The sequence below is a fragment of the Pan troglodytes genome, chromosome 7 (assembly GCF_028858775.2).
Source record: "Pan troglodytes isolate AG18354 chromosome 7, NHGRI_mPanTro3-v2.0_pri, whole genome shotgun sequence".
NCBI lineage: Eukaryota > Metazoa > Chordata > Mammalia > Primates > Hominidae > Pan > Pan troglodytes.
In genome coordinates this window covers 124,582,420-124,605,897 of record NC_072405.2, presented here as the reverse complement: position 1 = coordinate 124,605,897, position 23,478 = coordinate 124,582,420, and the positions used below count along the sequence as shown (strand labels likewise).

The 23,478-nt window shown below is 35.9% G+C and overlaps 2 long non-coding RNA genes across 3 annotated transcripts in view; one reads left to right on the top strand and one right to left on the bottom strand.

Moving 5' to 3' along the window:
• Positions 1-427: 427 nt before the first annotated feature.
• Positions 428-23,478, bottom strand: part of LOC129135759 (uncharacterized) — a 44,469-nt gene continuing 21,418 nt past the window's right edge. The window contains exons 4-5 of one of the 2 annotated variants that reach the window (XR_010159657.1): positions 22,406-22,507; positions 428-866 (exon numbers count right to left, since the gene is read on the bottom strand). This is a non-coding gene — a long non-coding RNA (uncharacterized LOC129135759). The remainder of the gene's footprint in view (positions 867-22,405; positions 22,508-23,478) is intronic. The other variant, XR_008536810.2, reaches the window with a different exon arrangement.
• On the top strand, positions 785-2,380 carry LOC107976415 (uncharacterized). The gene is made up of 2 exons (XR_001720372.2): positions 785-873; positions 2,119-2,380. It is a non-coding gene; the product is annotated as an uncharacterized LOC107976415 (long non-coding RNA).

The window sequence follows — 23,478 nt, the reverse complement described above, 5'->3', positions numbered from 1 at the left end:
TTTGGAGAAGGGTGGATTCTGTGAGACTGAAGGCAATGTAATCTTTACATAAACTCTGCACTGTACGAGTTCATATCTTGTCCCGACAGGGCATATGTTAACAATCCTGTACATGTACATTTGAATTGAATAATTGAGTAAATTGTATACTTGGTACATCCACTTTGGAAAATGGTTTTACAGTTTCTTTCAAAGCTGAACAGAGTCTTCTTTTACAATGCAGGTTTCTCACTTTTACAGTGGAAGGTAACAAACCAGCAAGATGAGACTACTAGAATGATATATGTGGTATTCAATTAGAGTTGGAGAAATTGGTATCAATTCGTGTTTCATCTTATGTAAATTTAGATAGATGATAGATAATGTGTAGTGTATACATGAGTTAGTGTTTGCGTATGTATTTCCTTACTTTGTCAGTTAAGAGAGCCTAGAAACATTGACTTTCTTGTAACAATAGCACACCTAGCATCCAGATTTTTGTTTAACATTTATTTTAGGTTTGGGAATACATGGGAAGGTTTGCTGTACAGGTAAATTCCATGTCGCGGGGGTTTGGTGTACAAATTATTTTGTCACCCAGTAATAAGCATAGTGCCCAATAGGTAGTTTTTCGATCCTCATCCTCCTCTCGCTCTTCACCCTCAAGCAGGCCTCTGTGTCTGTTGTTCCCTTCTTTGTGTCCATGTGTACTCAGTATTTAAGCTCTGACTTAAAACTGAAAACACTTTAAAGAAATTGAGAACACATCTAAATCTTGATTTCTGATGTTATTCTCCAATACAAGGTACAAGTGCTCCATGGAGAAAATCGTGATTCAGCACCTGAGCCATGAAATATACAAGATGAGCCTGGAGAATCCTGCAGTTCTAGAAAGTAAGAAAGTATTTAAAAAAATCAAAACAAAAACCGAACCAAAACAAAAACCTTCACACAATGATGGTGGTATATCAAAGGCACATAGAAACAAAGGGAAAGGGTTCCCAATGATAAAAACTATCGCAATTTGAGTAGCAAAATGAATAATGTCATAACAGATTATTTCCCAAAGTGTAAAATTAATGGTGTAAAATATGTTTATAGTATTGTAAATAAATAATTGAGTAAATAAATATATATGGAGAAAATAAATATCTCATCAAGAAAAATACCAGTCACATTAGGTAGAAACTCATATTCAGGTGGTGGTTGTAATGTCTTCCCTTTAAAGTGGGCTGCACACAGTGACTTTCTTCCAAAGAGTACAATATAAAAAGATGGAAAAATAATAACTTTCCAGTGAAGAAAACTAAGAAACACTATCTCAACAGCTTCAGCGATCAATCATGTTGACAGTATATATCTGATATGATGGAATGAAAATGTCATTTTACCTCCATGATCTTCCTTAAAAAAAAAATACGTAAAAAGTCAGTTTAAACATGAGAAGGTATCCATAAAGGGTATTCTCCAAATACATGACTGGTCGTCCTCAAAACTGTCAAAGTTATCAAAAACAAGAATGTCTAAAAAAGTGTTGTGGCCAATCCTAAAGAGAAAAATAACTAAATATAATATGGCATTCTAGGTGAGATCCTGGAAAATACAAATGACATTAGGTAAAAACTAAGGAAATATGAATATAGTATGGACTTTCATTAATAATAATGTATCAATATTGGTTTATTAATTATAACAAATCATATTTTAAAATGCTAATAATAAGGAAACTGGGTGTTGAGCATATGAGAGCTCTCTGCAGTATCTCTGCCAATTTTCTGTGAATTAAAAAAAACATTTTAAACTTAAAAACATAGTAAATGTTTTAAAAATGGTCTGAGAAACCCAGTGTGGTAGGTACAACACTTATTTTAAAAGAAAAGTCTAAATTTCATCAATATTAACAATAACTCAATTTGACCCAAGAGTAAAACATAGCATTAGAAATTTTATTTAATATTTCTGATTACAATTTTTTTATTTGTGTTTTTAAAAAATGAAATAGGGTTTTGAAACATTATCCAAGCTCAAGCCTACCCCAGCCTGCTCCAAAATATATCATGGAAATTGTAATTGAAGTTTTTATGGGGTGGTAACTTTCCTCCAAAAGGAAGCATAAAGTTACGTCTTGTGTTTTTTCAGGGTGCTCCTTGACATCCTATGAAAGAATGTCCTTGAAAAAAGATGCTAAAATGTTCAACGATTTTTTTTAAAGCAGAAAGTCTGAAGTAGCTGCGGTGAGTGACAGCTGAACACAAATTTCTGACTACTAGAAGAGGAGTCATGTTAACAGTACATAAATATTCACAGAGATGGTATCTTTAAATATAACTTGCAAATAATCTGACAGTAAAAATGTATTTTTATGTTACCCAGTGGAATTAAAGTGAACTTTTCTTCTTTCCATTTTCTTTGATGAATTTTAACAAAGTTGCTCCCAATTTCAGCATGTGCACATTGGTTTATGTTTTCAAAGAAAAATGTTGTTAGTTTCAATTGGCTTTATATTGATGTTTACCAGGTGATTAAATTTCTGATATATTTTTAAATCATAAAATAATTTATTTATCCTTTACATCTTAACATAAATACTTCTGAATCCAGTGACATTGGTTAAATAGTAATATATAGAAAATCCACTAAATTATAACATTGTATGTGGAATATTGTACATCAATGGTATAGTAAGCATGAAATATTATCAATAGTTTTACTCTATTACTTTCCTCATTAATACAACACGTCTGAAACAACTGATACCTCTACATTTTGTTTTTAAAATTACAAGTCAAAGGCCGGGCGCAGAGGCTCTCACCTGTAATCCCAGCACTTTGGGAGGCCGAGGTGGGTGGATCATGAGGTCAGGAGTTCGAGACCAACCTGGCCAATATGGTGAAACCCCGTCTCCACTAAAAATACAAAAATTAGCTGGGCATTGTGGCACGCGCCTGTAGTCCCATCTACTCAGGAGGCTGAGGCAGAAGAGTTACTTGACCTGGGAGGCGGAGGTTGCAGTGAGCCGAGATCGTGCCACTGCACTCCAGCCTGGGCGACAGAGCTAGACTCTGTCTCAAAAAAAAAAAAAAAAAAAAAAAAAAATTACAAGTCAAAAAGTGATTTTTTTTTTTTTTTTTCAGAGCAAGGTAGAATAACAGGGATGGGATATGGGATATACTCTACTGCTTGAAAGAGTCAAATATTCTGGAAAAATAATAAAAGAATAAACCTTTAGTTTTCAGACTTTAGATATTAAGAATTGCAAGAGAGATTTCCTGAAAAAGAGGAAAGAAATGGTCTTATGATCCCCCAGCATACTAACTGCAATGTGGTTTGACGCTGCAGTACAGGAAGATAAAATAAAGTTGGAGCCCAGGAATCTTCCTAGTTCAGGAGGCATAAAGAGTTTGCAGGAAAACACACTAGAACAAAGAGGGAGAGAGAGAGATCCAGATGTCTCTGTCAAGATTTTACTTGAAGACTAAGCAGCATATGAGTGTATATATATAAAAAAAAAATGCCAGAGAAAGCACCACCCAAACAAAGCAGAAAAAATAATCCCCAATGCTAATAAAAATGGGATAATATTTTCTATTCTTATTTGGAAAGATATTGACTCAGTAGTGGCAAAAATAAATTAGCAACAGATTGTTAGGTTATTGGGTCCTGTGTACAAAGACTAGAATAAGCCTTAGAGGAAACAAACTATTTCCAAGAAATTTATCTGTGTCTTAGAACAAAGCTCAATAACATTTTTGTGAATACACAAATATATGGGAGCTAGCAGGATAAAGGTAAAAAATTCACAGTATATAAACTCTAGTCAAAATTAACCAGCCATTCAAAAAGCATAGAAATCTGATCACTAATTGGGAGAATAATAAACCAAATCACACGTAGAAATAATATGATAGACTCAGTAGACAAAGACATTGAAATTATTTTTGTCAATCAAATTTATCAATCAACGAAGTATATAAAAATTGATGGTATTAATAAATATAGAAAATATAAAAAAGTTCAAATTTAACTTCCAGACATAAAAAAGAAAGCTCTGAAAAACACAATCTATGAAATAAAAGATTAGAGACTGCAGAAAACCAAGCAAAACATAAAACTATATTAATTAACTTAAAGTCCAACAATAGAAACTATATAAGTAAAATATGGATTAAAAAGGGTCTTAAAAGTAGTAAATAGCTTATGCGAATTATGGGACATGTTTAAGTGATCAAATACATGCACAATTTGGGTCTAGAAGGATAATAAGAGAGGCAGAAAAATATTTGAGAAAAAATGATGGGAATGTTTCCATGTTTTATTAAAAAACATCAACCAACAGAGCCAAGAAGTTCAGCAAAGCCCAAGTACTAGAAATATGAAGAAAACTACATCAAGTCATATAAAAGTTAAGTTCCTTAAAGCCAATGATAAATAGAAAATGTTAATAAAGATAAGAATTATCAGCAAAATAAAAAATAGAAAAACAATAAATCGAATCAATGAATCAAAAGTTTTTTTTTAAGAAAATCAAGTGTTAATATAACCTGACAAAGTGAATCAGAAAAGTGAAAGTATTCTAACCTTTGAGAAATAGTATGTCATCATATTTAACAGACTCACAGAAGGGAAATACTATGATAATTTCAATAAATGCAGAAAAAAACATTTGATAAATCCAAAAATTCATCCCTGATAAATACTCTCATCAATCTAGGAATCATTCGGAAGTTCCTCAATCTAAAAAAGGGCATTTCAGAGAAACCTCTTGCTGACATCATAGTTTATCGTAAACTAAACATTTCCCCTTTAATGGTAGCAGAAAGTCATGGTCATCTGCTCTTACAACTTCTATTCATCATTATAATGGAAGCTCTAGTCTGTGTAATAAATGCAAGAAAAATACAAAAGGCATTCAGATTACAGAGGAAGAAGTAAAACTATCACAATGATGTTATCATACATGTAGAAAATCCTATAATTTACATAAAGACCTAGAACTAATTAATTTGGTCACAAGATACAAAATCCATAAAATTCCATTCTACTTTTATATTCAAAAACAATAATCAGAATTAAAATAAAATATCATTTTCTATAATATACAAGTATAATTTTATTAGTGCTTAAACCATGAAAAATGTGAAAGACCTGTATATTAAAAACTACAAAAATTTAACTGACACAAATACAAGAGACAAAAATCAGTGGAGAGATGAACTGTGTTTATGAATCCAAGGACTCAATATTAGGAAAATTTTAATACTCCTGAAATTGATCAACAAAATTTTAACACAAACTCATTTGAAATTATAGTAGGCTTGTTTGAAAACATTCATAGGTTAATTTGAATGAAAATGTAAAAGAATTAGAATTGCCAAAACAGAATTAAAAGTAAAAATAAATTTGAACGGTATATCCCATCTGACCTCAAGACTTACCGTGAAGCTACAGTGTATTCAAGACAGTATGGCATTGGTGTGAAGACAGTTCAATGGACCAGAATGGACTGTACATAAATAGTCTCCTATATTTCACTGATTTTCATCAAAGGTACAGAGGAATTCAATGGACGTAAGATAAGCTGCTTCACAGGAACAGGTGGATATCCATTTGTCAACAAAAATAAACTTCAATCCATACCTCACATCGTATATAAAGTTAACTCAAAATGACAATTGTCCCAAAATATAAAAATGAAAATTCTTAAATTACTAGAAGAAAGGAGAGGAGAAATTCTTTATGAATGCGTTCCAAGCAAATATTTCTTATAGATGGCATCAAAATTATGATTCATGAAAAAGAAAAGTTAAAAATTTTGACTTTATCAAAATTAGCAATTTTTTTCTTCTATTAAGACTTTTCAGGGAATGAAAATAGAATACACAGTCTTGGAGAATATATTTAAAATTTCATGACTGATACAAGACATGTATCTATAATATATAAAAAAGTTTTCAAAATCCAATTATAAGAAACAGGCTGGGCACAGTGGCTTACACCTGTAATCCCAGGACTTTAGGAGGCCAACGCGGGTGGATCACTTGAGGGCAGGAGTTTGAGACCAGTGTGGCCAACATGGTGAAACCCACCCTGTCTCTATTAAAAAAAAAAAAAAAATAGCTGGGCGTGGTGGTGCACGCCTGTAATCCCAGCTACCGGAGAGGCTGAGGCACAAGAATTGCTTGAACCTGGGAGATGGAGGTTGCAGTGGGCTGGGATCGCACCACTGCACTCCAGTGTGGGTGACAGAGTGAGACTCCATCTCAACGAAAAAAAAAAATTATAAGAAAGAAACAATACTTTTTTTTTTTTAAAGGGTAAAAATTGCTAAAGGCACTTCACAAACTAAAATGCACAAAGGATAAAATAGCACATGAACACATGCTTAAACATCATTAGTAACTAAGGAACTGGAAATGAAAGCACATTGAGATACTACTACACATCCTGTAGAATATCTAAAGTTAGAGAGAAGGCCTGGCGCGGTGGCTCACGCCTGTAATCCCAGCACTTTGGGAGGCCGAGGCGGGCGGATCACGAGGTCAGGAGATTGAGACCATCTTGGCTAACACGGTGAAACCCCGTCTCTACTAAAAATACAAAAAATTAGCCGGGCGACGTGGCGGGCGCCTGTAGTCCCAGCTATTCGGGAGGCTGAGGCAGGAGAATGGCTTAAACCCCGGGGGGCGGAGCCTGCAGTGAGCCGAGATCGCGCCACTGCACTCCAGCCTGGGCGACAGAGCGAGACTCCGTCTCAAAAAAAAAAAAAAAAAAAAAAGTTAGAGAGAACAAGGCCAAGTGCTGGAGAACTGGAACTCTCACTCTCTGATGCTGGACATGTAATATGACACAAATACTTTGAAGAATAGCATGGCGGTTTCTTTTTCTGTTTCCTTTTTTTTTTTTCAGCTACAGCTAAAAATATATTTTTTTCTTTCAGTTTTTATTTTAGGTTCAGTGGGTACATGTGCAGGTTTGTTACATGGATGAATTGCGTCACTGAGGTTTGGAGTACAAATGTTTGTGTTACCCAGTAGTGAGCATAGTAACCAACAGGTAATTTTTCAACCCTTGTCCTCTTCCCACGCTCCGCCTTCTGGAAGTCCCCAGTGACCAGTGTCTATTGTTTCCATTTTTATGTCTATGGGTAAACTAAACTCAATGTTTAGCTCCCACTTATAAGTGAGAACATGTAGTATTTGGTTTTCTGTTCCTCTGTTAATTTGCTTAGGATAATGGCCTTTAGCTGCATCCATGTTGCTGCAAAGACATGACTTTGTTCATTTTTATGGCTGCATAGTATCCTATGGTGGATGTGTACCATGTTTTCTTTATCCAGTCCAACACTGATATACATCTAGGTAGATTCCATGTCTTCCCTATTGTCAATAGTGCTGTAATGAACATTCAAGTGCACATGTCTTTTTGAAAAAACAATTTATTTTCCTTTGGGTATATACCCAGCAATGGGGTTGCTGGGTTGAACAGTAGTTCTGTTTTTTTAGTTATTTGAGAAATCTCAAAACTGCTTTCCACAGTGGCTGAACTAATTTACATTCCCACTGACAGTGTGAAAGCATTTCCTTTTCTCTGAAACCTCACCAACACCTGTAATTTTTTATTTTTTTAACAATAGCCATTTTGACTGATATGAGATGGTATCCCATTGTGGTTTTGATTTGCATTTCTCTAATAATTAGTGATATTGAGAATTTTTTCATGTTTGTTGGCTGCATGTAGGTATTCTTTTGAGAAATGTCTGTTTATGTCCTTTGCCCATTGTTTTAAATGAGATTTTCATTTTTTGCTTTTTGAATTATTTAGGTTTTATAAAAGCTAAACACACTTATAGCCCAGCCACTCTTTTTTTTAGTATTTATGCAAAAGAAATAAAAGCATATGTCCTTACAAATACTTGTACATGAATGTTCAAAACAACTTTATTTCTCAGGCCCCAAACTGGAAACAACCTAATGTCTATTGTCATGAGGGTGAATATAGTCATATAATAAAATAAGACTCAGCCATAAAAATATACTATTGATAGATAAAACATATAGGAATCTCAAACTATGCTAGTTGAAAGAAGTCAGACAAAAAGTGCATAGTGTACGGTGACATTTATATAAAATCTCAGACACAACAAACCAATCATAGTGACAAAAAGCATAGGTGCAGTTTCCTAGAATTGAAGGTGGTAAAGAGGGCAAGAAGGGGTGGGATTAAGGAATTATAAAATAGTTTGAGGAAATTTTTCGGGGTAATCTATATGTTAATTTTCCTTAATGTGGTGACAACTACATGTAAATGTGCAGATATATTCAAATGTATCCGTGGTAGACAGAATTCTAAAGTGACCTCCAAAATTTGCAGTCCGTGGTGTACATACCTTCTCTATCAATCATGAATGTAGGTGTTGCTAGAAAGGATTTTAAAGATGGAATTAAGGTACCAAAACAGGTTATCTGCAGAGTATTCAGGTGGGCCTCACCTATTCATACAGGCCCTTTAAATCTGAGCATGAACTTCAGTGCTAAAGAAGTCAGACACTGAAAGTGCATGAAAGATTTGACATAATATAGATATGTTTAAGGTAATTAGGATATTCATCATTGCTTGTAGGCATGCAAATTGTACAAAGTAACTAGGGAGTTGGGAGCATCAATATTGTTTTACATTAAACAAAACAGTTTATTTTAATCTATGTGAATGAAATAATTAAAAATATAGTGTGTATGTGTGTGTGTATACATGGAAAAGCTTTTGCCTACATTTGCATTATTTATTACACTGAATACTCTAAATAATCTTAAATGCAAATCATAATGGGTTGTTAATACCATGGAGCATTAAAATATGTGTTGTCAAAATTAATTGACTATAACAGGAAATTTACTAGATTGAATTTTAGTGCAAAAAATTAATGTGAATTATAAAGAAAATACATTCCAGGCTTATTATGTATTTTACTCACAAACTTATAGATACATAATTATCACATCAATAAAGATACAAATCACAAGAAACAAATATTTAACATCTTAGTATTTATAGGTCAATGTTTCTTAAAGGTCAGCATTGTTTTGTATTTTATCATTTCTGTATATTTGATTTTTTTCTTTAGATAATGAATATCACTTTGGAATAAAACAGCAAATGAAATGTAAGTTACCCCAGGGTTCTAATCTCTCAGGTCATCTCTCCAATGACTTTACATCACAGCAATAGTCCTAACTCTCTATATTCTTCACCCTCTTTAATGAATCCTCATTTATTTTTAGCCATTATGGCCTTCTTGCTTTTAGTTCAAAATCTGTGTAATGCATAAGATTCCCTCTTGGCCTCTGCCCATTTTTTTTTTTTTTTTTTTGCTTATTATATTCTTTTTCCATGTACATACATGTATCACGTTTTCTCACTTTCTTTAGGTCTCTGCTCAAATGTCACCTTATAAATGGTTTTCTCCTAGGCCTCATTAAAATAGCAGCTCCCTACTTGGCATGCCCTATTCCCCTCACCTTCATTTTCTTTTGCTTATACCATTTATTATACCCTTTTAAAAATCATTTATTTAGTTAGACTAAGTCTACTAAAGGAAGGAATTTATCTATTTTAATTTCTCTAATATTTCCAACACCTAGGCAGTGCTAGGCATATTTTGAGTTCTTGATAAATATCTATTGAAATTGCATGGAGAAAGGAAAATAATGAAGATCATATATTTATGTATGTTTTCTTCCTAAAACTGAATGCCTTAATAATCAATATTCATTTTCAGATACTTTTGAAATACTTCCATGATAAACATGTCATATATATATGAACAGATAAGCAGCTGAGAGTATATAGTATTCAAACAGAATCTTGATATCGGAACAGTCTCCCTAAGCTGACTTAAGGGCACCATTTGTCCAGAAGGCAGAACAAGCTACCTTGATCTGCTAGGAGATGTGCAAGGGAGTTTTCAAATTACAGGCTATTCAAACTTGCTAGGTTCAAATGTCAAGTATGAAGAAGAAAAAGTATAACCTATGAATTTGCCTTAGATTTGCAGATTGTACCATCAGTTTATGTGGCCTCTAAGGGAGAAGATTTCATTTAAGATACAAAGTCCGAAGAACAAATCACTCCAACAGGATTCAGCCCCGTCATTTCCTGTGAAAAAAGAAAGAAGGAACGAAAAAAAGAAAGAAAGAAGGAATGAAAAAAGTTTGCCTACCTATTTTGTGTTTTTCCTATTTAAACAGAGTTTCATGAGAACAGAAAAGCTGTCTTAGAGATTTTGCCAAAATTGCAGCAATTACCTTTAAAGACTTGGCAATGCTTAGTGGACAAGAATCTGAAAGGTAGCTAAAAAGGTGCATTCTAAGCGATAGTACTTATATTTGTATAAGCACTTTGTAGAATTTTGTGTTCATATACATATGCACATATACATATATACAAGCCTCTATAGTCTCTTTCTGCATATATACATATATGCATACACATATTTTTCTCTGTCTATCCTTATCAACCCCATGATACAGAAATGTAATGTGTTGGTACACTCAGTTTGTCAACTGAGAAAACACTGTCTCAATAAGGTTAAGCAATTTACCACATGGTACATTTGGAAATAAGACAAAGCGGACCGGGTTATTTAGGTTCTTGTCGAATTTCCCCTTTCCCTAAACCCACAGGCTTCTATAACATCAATTTCTAATTTTGAGCGTATCTCTCATTCCTCATTCTTCTCATGTGCTTATATTCATTGCACTTTTTCTATCATCTAATATACAATGATTTGTGTAATACACATATTTCTCTTCAATTCTAAAATCTTTATTTGAGGGCCTAGTAACCTTTATATCCAAATATGTCAAGATAGGTTATTTTATGAAGTGGTCAGCAACTGTTTCTTTTTTTCTTTCTTTTTTTTGAGATGGTGTTTCGCTCTTGTCGCCCAAGCTGGATTACAATGGCGCTATCTTGGCTCACTGAAACCTCTGCCCCCAAGGTTCAAGCCATTCTCCTGGCTCAGCCTCCCAAGTAGCTGGGATTACAGGCGCCCAACACCATGCCTGGCTAAGTTTTGTATCTTTAGTAGAGACGGTGTTTCACCATGTTGGCCAGGCTAGTCTCGAACTCCTGACCTCAGGTAGTCCAACTGCCTCGGCCCCTCAAAGTGCCAGGATTACAAGCGTGAGCCGGTGCACCCAGCCTTCAGCAGCTGTTTCTTATGCTCCATGCCAAAAGTTGGTCTGTGATGTCTAGAAGAAGGGTTTTGCTCATATTATCACTCAGGGACTGGCAAACTAAAGGCTTCATTTCAACATATGCTTCTACAATTACAGTGGTAGAAAGATAAGAACATAGTGAAGGGCACTAGTGTTTGTTGGCTTCTACCAGAATTGAAAATGTATTTCTGGAAAAACCGATATTTTTATTTATTTATTTATTTATCTACGTATTTGCCAAAGCAAAGGATATGGATCAGAGAAGTACAACGCTACCATGAGCTTAAATGAAGTACCAAATATATTTGTTAAAAAGCTCTTAAAATTACCAAATATATAGTACAACAATTTTAAAAATTCAAAATTAGTTAACTAAGAACTAATTCACAATATGAGATGGCTGAAAATATAAAATAATAGGCTCATTCCACTTTTATTAGTCCCAATATGATAATGTTTAAAATCATCAATAGAGGAAGAAAAATAGCTCCTTCCAATTTGCAGAGTCAACTCAAAACAATTACTAATGCATAATATGGGTTTTGCCATCAGAAAAAAAAAAAAAAAGCACATGTAGATTACTACTACATATTGAAATTTTGCCCCAATTTAAAAGTTTAGGTCCTTAAGAAACTTTTTACCTGGAGCAATATTTTAGTGGTTTTCAGTATTTTATGACATTCTTCATCGTCCTGAGAGTGATCCCAGAGGAAAATGTCTGCTGGGATATCACTCCTGTGATTAAATCAATTGGCAAGAGGAATTTTGTAAATGAGTTAATGAAAAGGGAGATTATTTAGATGGACCTGACCTAGTCACATGAACTTTCACATAAGGTTCTACAGGTCAGAGACAGAGGAAAAAATCGTAACTCAAAGTACAGAAAGTATTCAACTTCTCATGGGTGGCTTTGAAGATTTAGGGGTCCACGTAACAGAAAACAGTGGGCCTAACCCAAAGGGGCTCAAAGTGGATTCTTCTCCAGAGCCTCTATACCTTGAGTGAAACTCCTTTAGCAGAGAATCCAGTAAAATCAAACCTGGAGTTGTAACATATAGAAATGTAAGATCATAAATGGATGTTGGTTTAAGTTACTAAGTTTTTGGTATTTTTATATAGTAATATAAAATTAATTCAAGTAGGACTATAATTTTCAAATTCTCAAACTTCATGATACAGGCAGAAGGGATCATGTTCCTCCATACCTCAAAGTGTTAGTGTGAAGTATCTGGCACAGTGCTCTCCAATAAGAATAAAATATGAATCACAAATGTAATTTTAATCTCCTAAGAAACAAAATTAATAAGTGAAAATAAACAGGTATAATTAATCATAATATATCTTAATATATCGAAAATATTATCATCTCAAAATGGGATAAATACAAGATACCAGTATTATTCATTGTCTGTCTGTTTCTTGTATTGTCTTCAAAATCCAATGTGTATGCTGCACCTTCCGCACTTCACTATTTCCACTGGCTACATTTCAAGTGTTCAATAGTTTCAAGAGATTAGTTGCTACACTACTGGGTATTGCAGTTCTGGGACTTAGTAGTTTTTTTATATATTATAGTTTCCTTTTCTCCCTGCCCTACTTCCCCTACGATTAACACAGTGCATAGTATGAAAAGACCATCTTACTCATGACAAAAATATGTTTATTTTTGTCGAAATTTTGACAAAAATTTATGTTTATTTTATAAACATAAATTAAGATAAAGAGAAAGCGTGTTACAATAGTAGTACATAGAAATAGAAATAGGGATCTATATGAAAAGTTTGATTGTTTACATCAGGCAGCAGTCAAAATAAGAAGAAAAAAAGAGTTTGTGTTTTTTATAAATCTTTTTTTATAATCTAGTAGACATTTTTCAATATATAAAAAGTATTGCATAAGTTGATTAATGTTAATGATAAGATGGTATACTACTTGGTAGTATTCATGTACTTAGTTTATAAATGATATAGTTGGTAAGAAAGGACTCATAACTCATGGAATGATAGAGTGGAGACATTTGCATAGTACATTGGTTTTTCTTACTGAATTTGACAAGTTTGAAAAGAGAAATTAAAGAAAAATAATACTGCCAGTAAAATATAATAATTAATAAATTGTCATACGATAGAATGATAGCTAGGAATGCTGTGTTACCACAAAGGGTTGAATTGCCTAGGCACACACACATCACAGATATTCCCCAGCATTAAACTTTCCTAAAGACTCAAAAATACAGAAAGCACAAGCTATAGAGGAGCTATTTTATAGAACTCTTTCAATCCATCAGATGCAACATCTGACAAAACATTCCTTTTTGTTCTCTGCATTTGAACACATGTTGGTTTAGGTTTAATAGAATGTATTATAGTAATCACTTTGGTTTTTGAAGTATCTTGTATAAAACAGATGTTACATGTGTGTAGTTTTAAACACTCTGAACAAATTCTAAAAGCTCAAGAGCAGTGCATTAATATGCTTAGGACTCCTGAGAAGATAGTGATAGAGGATCTGGGTCTAGGTAATCTACCAACAAAACAGTTGATTAAGTGGAGCCATTTTGGCTTAGGTATTCTTTCATTTTACATACTGTTAATTACTAAATAGAACACATTCATGTGGCTACCTTCTGTTCTTCAAACAGCCATGCCCCTTGAATACATCAGTTCTAGTTTATTTATGGTAATCAACTTAATCTGTGCAGAAAGATCCTATTAAATTATCTTATAGATAGAAACCCTTCTTTGTATTAGTAAATGCCAGTAATGTTTATTTAAAAATTATTTGAAGACGATTGTGTGATTGTATTGTTGAGACACACCTATTCAGCTAATCATCCCTTAACAAGTCTGCATTGAGCTATTTATTAATCCATCACCGTTCTTAAGTCTTCCTTTTTCAGATTTTATAGTCCATTTTTTTGTTATTAGTTAATATATTTTTGTGTAGCTTTAAATATATGTGTATAAATTGTAGACCTACTGAACAAAAATATTCTGCACCATTAAAATGAAGGTTAACGATCTGGAAACTATGATTATATATATAGTTCATTTTTAGAAAATACTGTGCAAGCCTAGGTAACATGCACTTACAGATATGCCCTCATTAGATACTCACAGGAACAATATAAGATAAGCGTTTTTATCCCTAATTCACAGATGCGGAAAATGAGCCTCAGAGTTATTGAATAACTTATCCGTACTGTCAAAAACAGTGACTGGCAAAACTGTAATTTAAACTGATTTATGTCAGACTCTGCTATTACTTACATTTTATGTGTGTATTGAGGGTGCAGAGAGAAAGTAGATTAGAGTAAGAGAGTTGAGAGAGAAAAAGTATAATTAATGAGCAAAAATTAATGAGCTAGTGAGCTACAAACTGCTTGAAATATCAGCTGTATTATTTTGTAATTATACTGCATACAACTATTAATTTCTGTAAAACATGTTGTGTTTTGTTCACTTTGGAAAAATATAAATTAAAATGATGCTATCCATTTACTTACTCAATTGATGTTAATACGTGTATAATTACAGAATTGTATAAGAAGACTCAGGTGGCAGAAATGAGTGGAGGCCTTAATGATAAAAGAGAAAAACAATCTGGCTCAGGGTAATCTTTTGCTTTACTTATTTATATGATCAAAATAAGATGTTTCAAAATGGAAACAGCCAGAGTCTATATTCTTTTCTTACGACATGCTTAAAATGTAGAAAGTACAAGATTTTGGCTTAAAAATGCCTAGTTGATTAAATTTTATAACCTTGAAATAGGATTTTATAAGATTTTGCAGTGAATACTGCAAAAAAATGGGTTTGCATGCTGCATAAGATCTTATCTATTGGTTTATTTCACAGATTCTGTGTAATCAAATATCTGACATCTAGTTGTTATCCCGAATATGTGCTAAATTTAATCTATAAAAAGGGACAGGGAGGAAGGAATATCAAATCATCTAGTCATTTTACCATGAAAATAAGTAATATATACATGTTATTGACTAAAGGGTACTTATTACTTACACCCTAAAAATTGCTTGAGCATGTAACTGAATAGTGCCCATGGACCCATCTTACTTATTTTGAAATACAGCAAATATACAGATGTATTACTCATGTAGAGGTATTTATATCAAAAGTAAAAAACAATTAAATTTCTCACAACTTATAAGAGCAGCAATCTCCATAGGAACCAGTGTCAAAATAGGAAAAACTTAAGGGTTCTTGACAAATTGCTGGAGGCTCATTATGGAAGAGTCTGAAAGATTAAAAACTCCTGTGCTACAGTCTTTGGGACCTCCCCCCCCGCCCATTTGTTTCTGAGTTTTGCCTTCAGGAGCTCTGCCAGGTTCTCATAATGAGTATCAGAGAAAATTACCCTCAAGCTTTCAGCAGTGGGTGGGTAAAGGAACCATTTTGAAATTTTCCAGAACAGTCTTTTCTTTACAAGATTTACCTACAGGAGAAACCAGTTAAAGAAAGCCTAAACTGCTGGGGTTTTATCTGAGCCTACATGACCTTGGGGAAGGGAAACACAGAACTCCAGCCCCTCCTTTCTTTACGTGGAAAATGCCGAAACCCAGCTCACTCTAGCCATTGTGTCCCACCTAAAGGGGTGGGAAAACAAAGCAAAAAAAAAAGTTGAAAAGCAGATTCGAAGTTCACAACTCAGGCGCAGGCTCATGAAAAGACTAGAGCTACTAACAGGATTAAAGAAAACCCCCTTTCTCCTAGTACACCATATCATCGCATTACTAAAGGCCTATTTACAATTCCTTTTAACCAGCCCATTTCCAACTATCAAGAAAACAATTTACAATACATAACAAAAGACAAAATAATAATAATTCCAAGAGACAGGGCAAGCATCAGAACCAGACTCAGACATAGCAGGCATGCTGGAATTAACAGAGAGAAAGAGGAAATTGAACCATAAGAAATGCTCTATTAAACCACAAAAGACAGAAAAAGAGTGAAAAATAAAAATAGAAGCAAAAAATAATGGCAGCAATTAGAAAACTGAAACAAATATAGTAGATATTAATCCAGCTTTGTCAGGAGAGAATCAGAAAACAAAGCCCAACTATGTGTTGCCTACAGAAAACGCACTTTCTTATAGGCACTTATAGATTCAAACTAAATAAATCGAGAAAGATATATCATGTTGATGCCAATAAAAAGAAACCAGAATTAGCACTATATTAATTTCAGACACAGCAAATTTCAGAGTAAGGAAAGTTGTCAGGAATAAACAGGAGCATGATGTAATAATGAAGGACTCATTCGATGAGACATAACAATATTTAATGTGTATGTGCCTGACAACAGAGTATAAAAATATGTGAGGCAAAACCCATAGAAATATGAGGAGAAATAAATGCATACAGTATCATAATTGACTTCAACACTCCAACAGAAATGGACAGATCCAGTAGGCAGAAAATCTGTAAGTGCATAGCTAAAATTAACCATACCATCAATCAAATAGATATAATGGACATCTACTGACTACTTCATCCAACAACAGCAGAATACATATTTTTCTCAAGCTCACATGAAACATTCAACAAAATAGACTGTATTTTGGGCCTTCAGAATCACCTTAAACACATTTTAAACATAAAAACTACATAATGTCTGGTGTCTGACCACAATGGACTTGAACTAGAAATCAATAACAGAAAAATAGCTGAGAAATTACAAAATATTTGGAGATTTAACAACATACCTCAAAATAACACATGGGTTGGAGAAGGAGTAGAAATTTTAAAAATATTGTGAGCTAAATCAACATAAAAGCACTAGTTCTCAAGATGTGTGAGATTCAGTGAAGGCAGTGTTTAGAGTAAAATGTATAGCATTAATATTAGAATACAAGAAGAACTCAAGCAATTATCTAAGCTTCCACCTTAGGAAGATAAAGGTAAAGCAAATTAAATCTCAAGAAAGAATAAAAGAAGTCAATCTGAAAAGGGTACATATTGTATTATTCCAGCTAGATGACATTTCAGAAAAGGAAAAATTATGAAGATAGTAAAAATATCAATAGTTGCAGGGGTTGGTCGAGAGAGATTGATGAATAGGCAGAGGATGGCTTTATTTTCAGTGCCCTGAAAGTAACCTGTGTGATACTATAATGATGGATACATGTCATTATTAATTGTCCAGCCTGGGAATGCAAAGCATCAAGAGTGAAGACTTGTATGAACTGTGGATTTGGGGTGATAATGATGTCTCAGTGTAGGTTCACCAATTGTTACACATGCACCACTTCAGTAAGGGACATTGATAATAGGGGAGAATATGCATGTGTGGAGGCAGAAGGTTCATAGGATATCTCGGTACCTTCCCATCCGTTTTGATGTAAACTTAAAACTGTTTTTTAAAAAAAATAACCTCTCTTAGGCCGGGAGCGGTGGCGCATGCCTGTAATCTCAGAACTCTGGGAGATCAAGGCCAGCAGATCACTTGAGGTCAGGAGATCAAGACCAGCCTAGCCAACATGGTGAAACTCCGTCTTTACTAAAAATACAAAAAAATCAGCTGGGTGTGGTGGCGCACACCTGTAACCCCAGCTACTTGGAAGGCCAAGGCAGGAGAATCACTTAAACCTGGGAGGCAGAGGTTGCAGTGAGCTGAGATCGCACCACTGCACTCTAGCCCGGGCAACAGAGCAAGACTCAGTCTCAAAACATAAATAAATAAATAAATACGTAAACAAATAAGTAAATAAAATCTCTTAACTATTTTTTAAAATTATATTGCAATAAATATAAATATAAAATAATTGAATAACATTTGAACTATACAGTTAAGTGTAAATATATTTTATATTTGTGTAACTGCCAAAATGGAAAATTATATTTTCTATTAAAACAAAAATATTTCTACATAGAAAATTCAACCAACACCATATTAATTTATGACAAAATATAAATTACTTTGGCTATACACTAATGTGGTATGGGTACTTTCGAGATACGAACAATATAGCCAAAATAACCTTTTTGCTCCCCAGCGATTATTTTTAATTAAAAATAATATATTTTAAAAACCTTGCAGTTGATTCATGTAAATATTTCATTTTTATCGAAATTAGCTTTTCTAGTTGTAAGAAATTGGAATACACCCACTTTGATTTACTACATTAAAAAATATAGCTTAGAAATCTCATGGGTAATACACTATCCCTAGGATTTTTATGGGCATGTTATCTTACTTAAGAAATTAATTTACATAAGCATTAAGCATGAAAAAGTTGGCAAAAATCTTTATACTGTATTCTTAAAATGTCTTAACAAATAGTACCTAGTAAGAGTTAAAAAGAACACAACTTTTAGATTTATATTTTAGGGCTCATTCAGCATATAGTGGTTAAAAGTTTCTGATCAAATCATCTGAGATCAGAATCTGTCTCTTACATTTATTAGCTGTCTAGCCATGGACACCTCATTTCACCTTCCTGTATGTCAGTGAGTATGTTTTTGTTATTGATTGCTTCTCAAGCTTTTTGACACATCATCAGAATTTAAGACATATTTGTTGTTGTGACCTCTTACAGTATTTTTACATAGAGGCCCAACCTTTCTTAAAATTAACACCGTTTCCAGATAGCATTTCAAAAGTAAATTGCTCAAATTAAGAGAATAAAACAATTAATGGTAAATAATGCCAGACATGTGATGCAAACCATATACATACTGTCTCTCATGTCGTTTTCATAAAATACTTCTAAGAAGACTTTTTTTTCTAATTTCCATATTATACAAAGGCTTACTATGCTTAAGTAAATTAATCAAGTCACACAGCAAGTGTGTCTTCTTGATAAAATTTCAGGCCCAGGGGAAGGAGAAAGAAATGGCATGATGAAGATGAAATGAAAGATGGATGAAGAATATGATGATAATTAAAGTAAAGCAAAATATTTTAATCTTGACATGTAAATCACTTAAGCAGGACTTCGTATATATTCAGTGTCCAGTAAATTTACATTTTTTTGTTTTTCTTAATCTTCTTTTCATGCGCGTCCGTGTGAAGAGACCACCAAACAGGCTTTGTGTGAGCAACATGGCTGTTTATTTCACCTGGGTGCAGGCGGGCTGAGTCCGAAAAGAGTCAGCGAAGGGAGATAAGGGTGGGGCCGTTTTATAGGATTTGGGTAGGTAAAGGAAAATTACAGTCAAAGGGGGGTTGTTCTCTGGCGGGCAGGAGTGGGGGTCGCAAGGGGCTCACTGGGGGTGCTTTTTGAGCCAGGATGAGCCAGGAAAAGGACTTTCGCAAGGTAAAGTCATCAGTTAAGGTAAGGACCGGCCATTTACACTTTTTTTTGTAGTGGAATGTCATCAGTTAAGGTGGGGCAGGGCATATTCACTTCTTTGGTGATTCTTTAGTTACTTCAGGCCATCTGGGCATATACATGCAAGTCACAGGGGATGCGATGGCTTGGCTTGGGCTCAGAGGCCTGACATTCCTGCCTTCTTATATTAATAAGCAAAATAAAATAGTGTTGAAGTTTTGGGGCGGCGAAAATTTTTGGGGGGTGGTATGGAGAGAGAATGGGCGATGTTTCTCAGGGCTGCTTCAAGCCGGATTGGGGCAGCGTGGAAACCTAGAGTGGGAGAGATTAAGCTGAGGGGAGGTCTTGTGGTAAGGGGTGATATTGTGGGGATGTTAGAAGAAACATTTGTCCTATAGAATGATTGCTGATGGTCTAGATATGGTTTGGGATGAATTGAGAAACTAAATGGAATAACAGAAGGAGAAAAACAGGCATAAAAGGTCTAAGAATTGGGACGACTCAGGATATCTGATTAGAGAGTGCCTAAGGAGATTCAGCATGGTCCTGCCAGCAAAGATTATTTATTTACTTCAAGAGTTAAGAGTGGCAGTTTGGGGATAGCACCAGGAGATATCAGCTGTGATGGCTTGGAAAAACAGTGTAAACCAGCAGTGTAAACAAGAGCAGGGCATGTATGAGTAGTTGAGAACGGTGAATAGGAGTATGACTAGACAGAAGATAGCAGGGAAGACAAGTTTTTTTGGGGCACAGTCTAAGTTGGTCTGGTGTCTGGAATGAGACCGGGGCCTAATAAAAAGGAGCATCTCTACAGGAGCTCAAATGGGCTGTACCCTGTAGCATTCGGAGGACAGGCCTGAATTCTGAGAAGGGAAAGTGGTAAAAGTATTGTCCAGTCCTTTTTAAGTTGGTGGCTGAGCTTGGTGAGGTGTGTTTTTAAAAGACCTTTAGTCCATTCTACTTTACTTGAAGATGGAGGACCATAAGGGATATAAAGGTTTCACTGAATACTAAGAGCCTGAGAAACTGCTTGGCTGATTTGACTAATAAAGGCTCGTCTGTTATCAGACTGTATTGAGGTGGGAAGACTAAACTGAGGAATTATGTCTGGCAGAAGGGAAGAAATGACTGCGGTGGCCTTCTCAGACCCTGTAGGAAAGGCCTCTATCTATCCAGTGAAAGTATCTACCTAGACTAAGAGGTATTTTAGTTATCTGACTCTGGGCATGTTGAGTAAAGCTAATTTGCCAGTCCTGGGTGGGGCAAATCCTCGAGCTTGATGTGTGGGAAAGGGAGGGGGCCTGAATTATCCCTGAGGAGTAGTAGAATAGCAGATGGAACACTGAGAAGTTATTTCCTTGAGGATAGATTTCCACAATGGAAAGGAAATGAGAGGTTCTAAGAGGCGGGCTAGTAGCTTGTACTATAGTATAACCTGCCTTTGCTGATGTGTGGCGATTAGGCCTGGTGGAACCGCCATCAATAAATCAAGCGTGATCAGGGTGAGGAACAGGAAAGAAGGAAATTTGGGGAAATGGGGTGAATGTCAGGTGGATCAGAGATACAGTCATGGGGGTCAGGTGTGGTATCAGGAATAATGTGGGAGGCCGGATTGAAGTCTGGGCCAGGAACAACGGTAATTGTGGGAGACTCAACAAAGAGTGAGTATAGCTGAAGGAGCCGGGGAGCAGAAAGTATATGCATCAGGTATGAGGAAGAAAATAGATTTTGGAAGTTATGAGAACTATAGAGAGTGAGTTGAGCATAGTTTGTGATTTTGAGGGCCTCTAAAAGTATTAAAGCAGCGGCAGCCGCTGCACGCAGACATGAGGGCAAGGCTAAGACAGTAAGGTCAAGTTGTTTGGACACAAAGGCTACAGGGTGCGGTCCTGGCTCTTGTGTAAGAATTCTGACCTCACTAACTATGCCTAGGAAGGAAAGGAGTTGTTGTTTTGTAAGGGATTGAGGTTTGGGAAATTAATCGGACACGATCAGCAGGGAAAGCACGTATGTTTTTATGAGAATTATGCCGAGATAGGTAACAGATGAGGATGAAATTTGGGCTTGGCTGAAGTAATGGGGGCTGTCTGTGAAGCCTTGCGGCAGTACAGCCTAGGTTATTTGCTGAGCTTAATGGGTGTCAGGGTCAGTCCAAGTGAAAGCGAAGAGAGGCTGGGATTAAGGGTGCAAAGGAATAGTAAAGAAAGCATGTTTGAGATCTAGAACAGAATAATGGGTTGTAGAGGCAGGTATTGAGGATAGGAGAGTATATGGGTTTGGCACCACGGGGGGGATAGGCAAAACAATTTGCTTGATAAGGCGCAGACCCTGAACTAACTTGTAAGGCTTGTCTGGTTTTAGGACAGGTAAAATGGGGGAATTGTAAGGAGAGTTTATAGGCTTTAAAAGGCCATGCTGTAGCAGGCGAGTGATAACAGGCTTTAATCTTTTTAAAGCGTGCTGCGGGATGGGATATTGGCGTTGAGTGGGGTAAGGGTGATTAGGTTTTAATGAGATGGTAAGGGGTGCATGATCGGTCACCAAGGAGGGAGTAGAGGTATCTTATACTTGTGGGTTAAGGTGGGGGGCTTCAAGAGGAGGATGCAAAGGAGGCTTTGGATAGGGAAGAAGGGTGGCAATGAGATATAGCTGTAGTCCAGGAATAGTCAGGGAAGCAGATAATTTAGTTAAAGTGTCTCAGCCTAATAAGGGAACTGGGCAGGTGGGGATAACTAAAAAGGAGTGCTTAAAAGAGTATTGTCTAAGTTGGCAGCAGAATTGGGGAGTTTTAAGAGGTTTAGAAGCCTGGCCGTCAATACCCACAACAGTTATGGAGGCAAGGGAAACAGGCCCTTGAAAAGAAAGTAATGTGGAGTGGGTAGCCTCCGTATTGATTAAGAAGGGGACGGGCTTACCTTCCACTGTGAGAGTTACCTGAAGCTCGGCGTCCGTGATGGTCTAGGGGGCTTCCGAGGCGATCGGGCAGTGTCAGTCTTCAGCCGCTAAGCCGAGAAGATCTGGGAAGGAGTCAGAGAGCCTTGGGCCAGAGTTCCAGGGGCTCTGGGAGTGGCTGCCAGGTGAGTTGAACAGTCCGATTTTCAGTGGGGTCCCACACAGATGGGACGCGGCTTAGGAGGAATCCCGGGCTGCGGGCATTCCTTGGTCCAGTGGCCAGATTTCCGGCATGTGTAGCAAGCTCCTGGGGGAGGAGGTTCTGGAGGAACCCCTGGCCGCAGCGGTTCAGGCATTTGGAAGTTCTTATGTGCTGGAGATGTGGCTGGGGTTTGTCTCAAAGTGGAGGTAAGGAATTGCAACTTTTTTCTATTATTGTACACCTTGAAGGCGAGGTTAATTAAATCCTGTTGTGGGGTTTGAGGGCCGGAATTTAATTTTTGGAGTTTTATTTAACGTCGGGAGCAGATTGGGTAATAAAATGTATTTTGAGAATAAGACGGCCTTTTGACCTTTTACGGTCTAGGGCTGTAAAGTGTCTCAGGGTTGCTGCCAAACAAGTCATGAACTGGGCTGGATTTTTATATTTGATGAAAAAGAGCCTAAACGCTATCTGATTTGGGCTAAAGAAAAAGGAGCATTAACCTTGACTATGCCTTTAGCTCCAGCCACCTTTTTAAGAGTAAATTGCTGGGCAGGAGGGAGAGGGCTAGTCACAGAACGAAACTGTAAGCAGGACCAGGTGTGAGGAGGGGAGGTGATAAAAAGATTATAGGGTGGAGGAGCAGAGGCTGAGGAAGAATTGGGACCTAGCTCGGCCTGGCGAGGAGCAGCCTGGGGAGGAAGGGAGAGGTCAGATGGGTCTGTAGAAAAGGAAGATTAGAAAGACTCAGCGATGCTTGGGGTTGGTACTAAGGGGACAGGCGGGAGGGAAAGAAGAAAGATTTGGGACAAGTTGCACTGGGCACAGAGACTAGGAAGGGACTGATGTGTAAAAGAATGCCTGGACGTCAGGCACCTCAGACTGTTTGCCTAT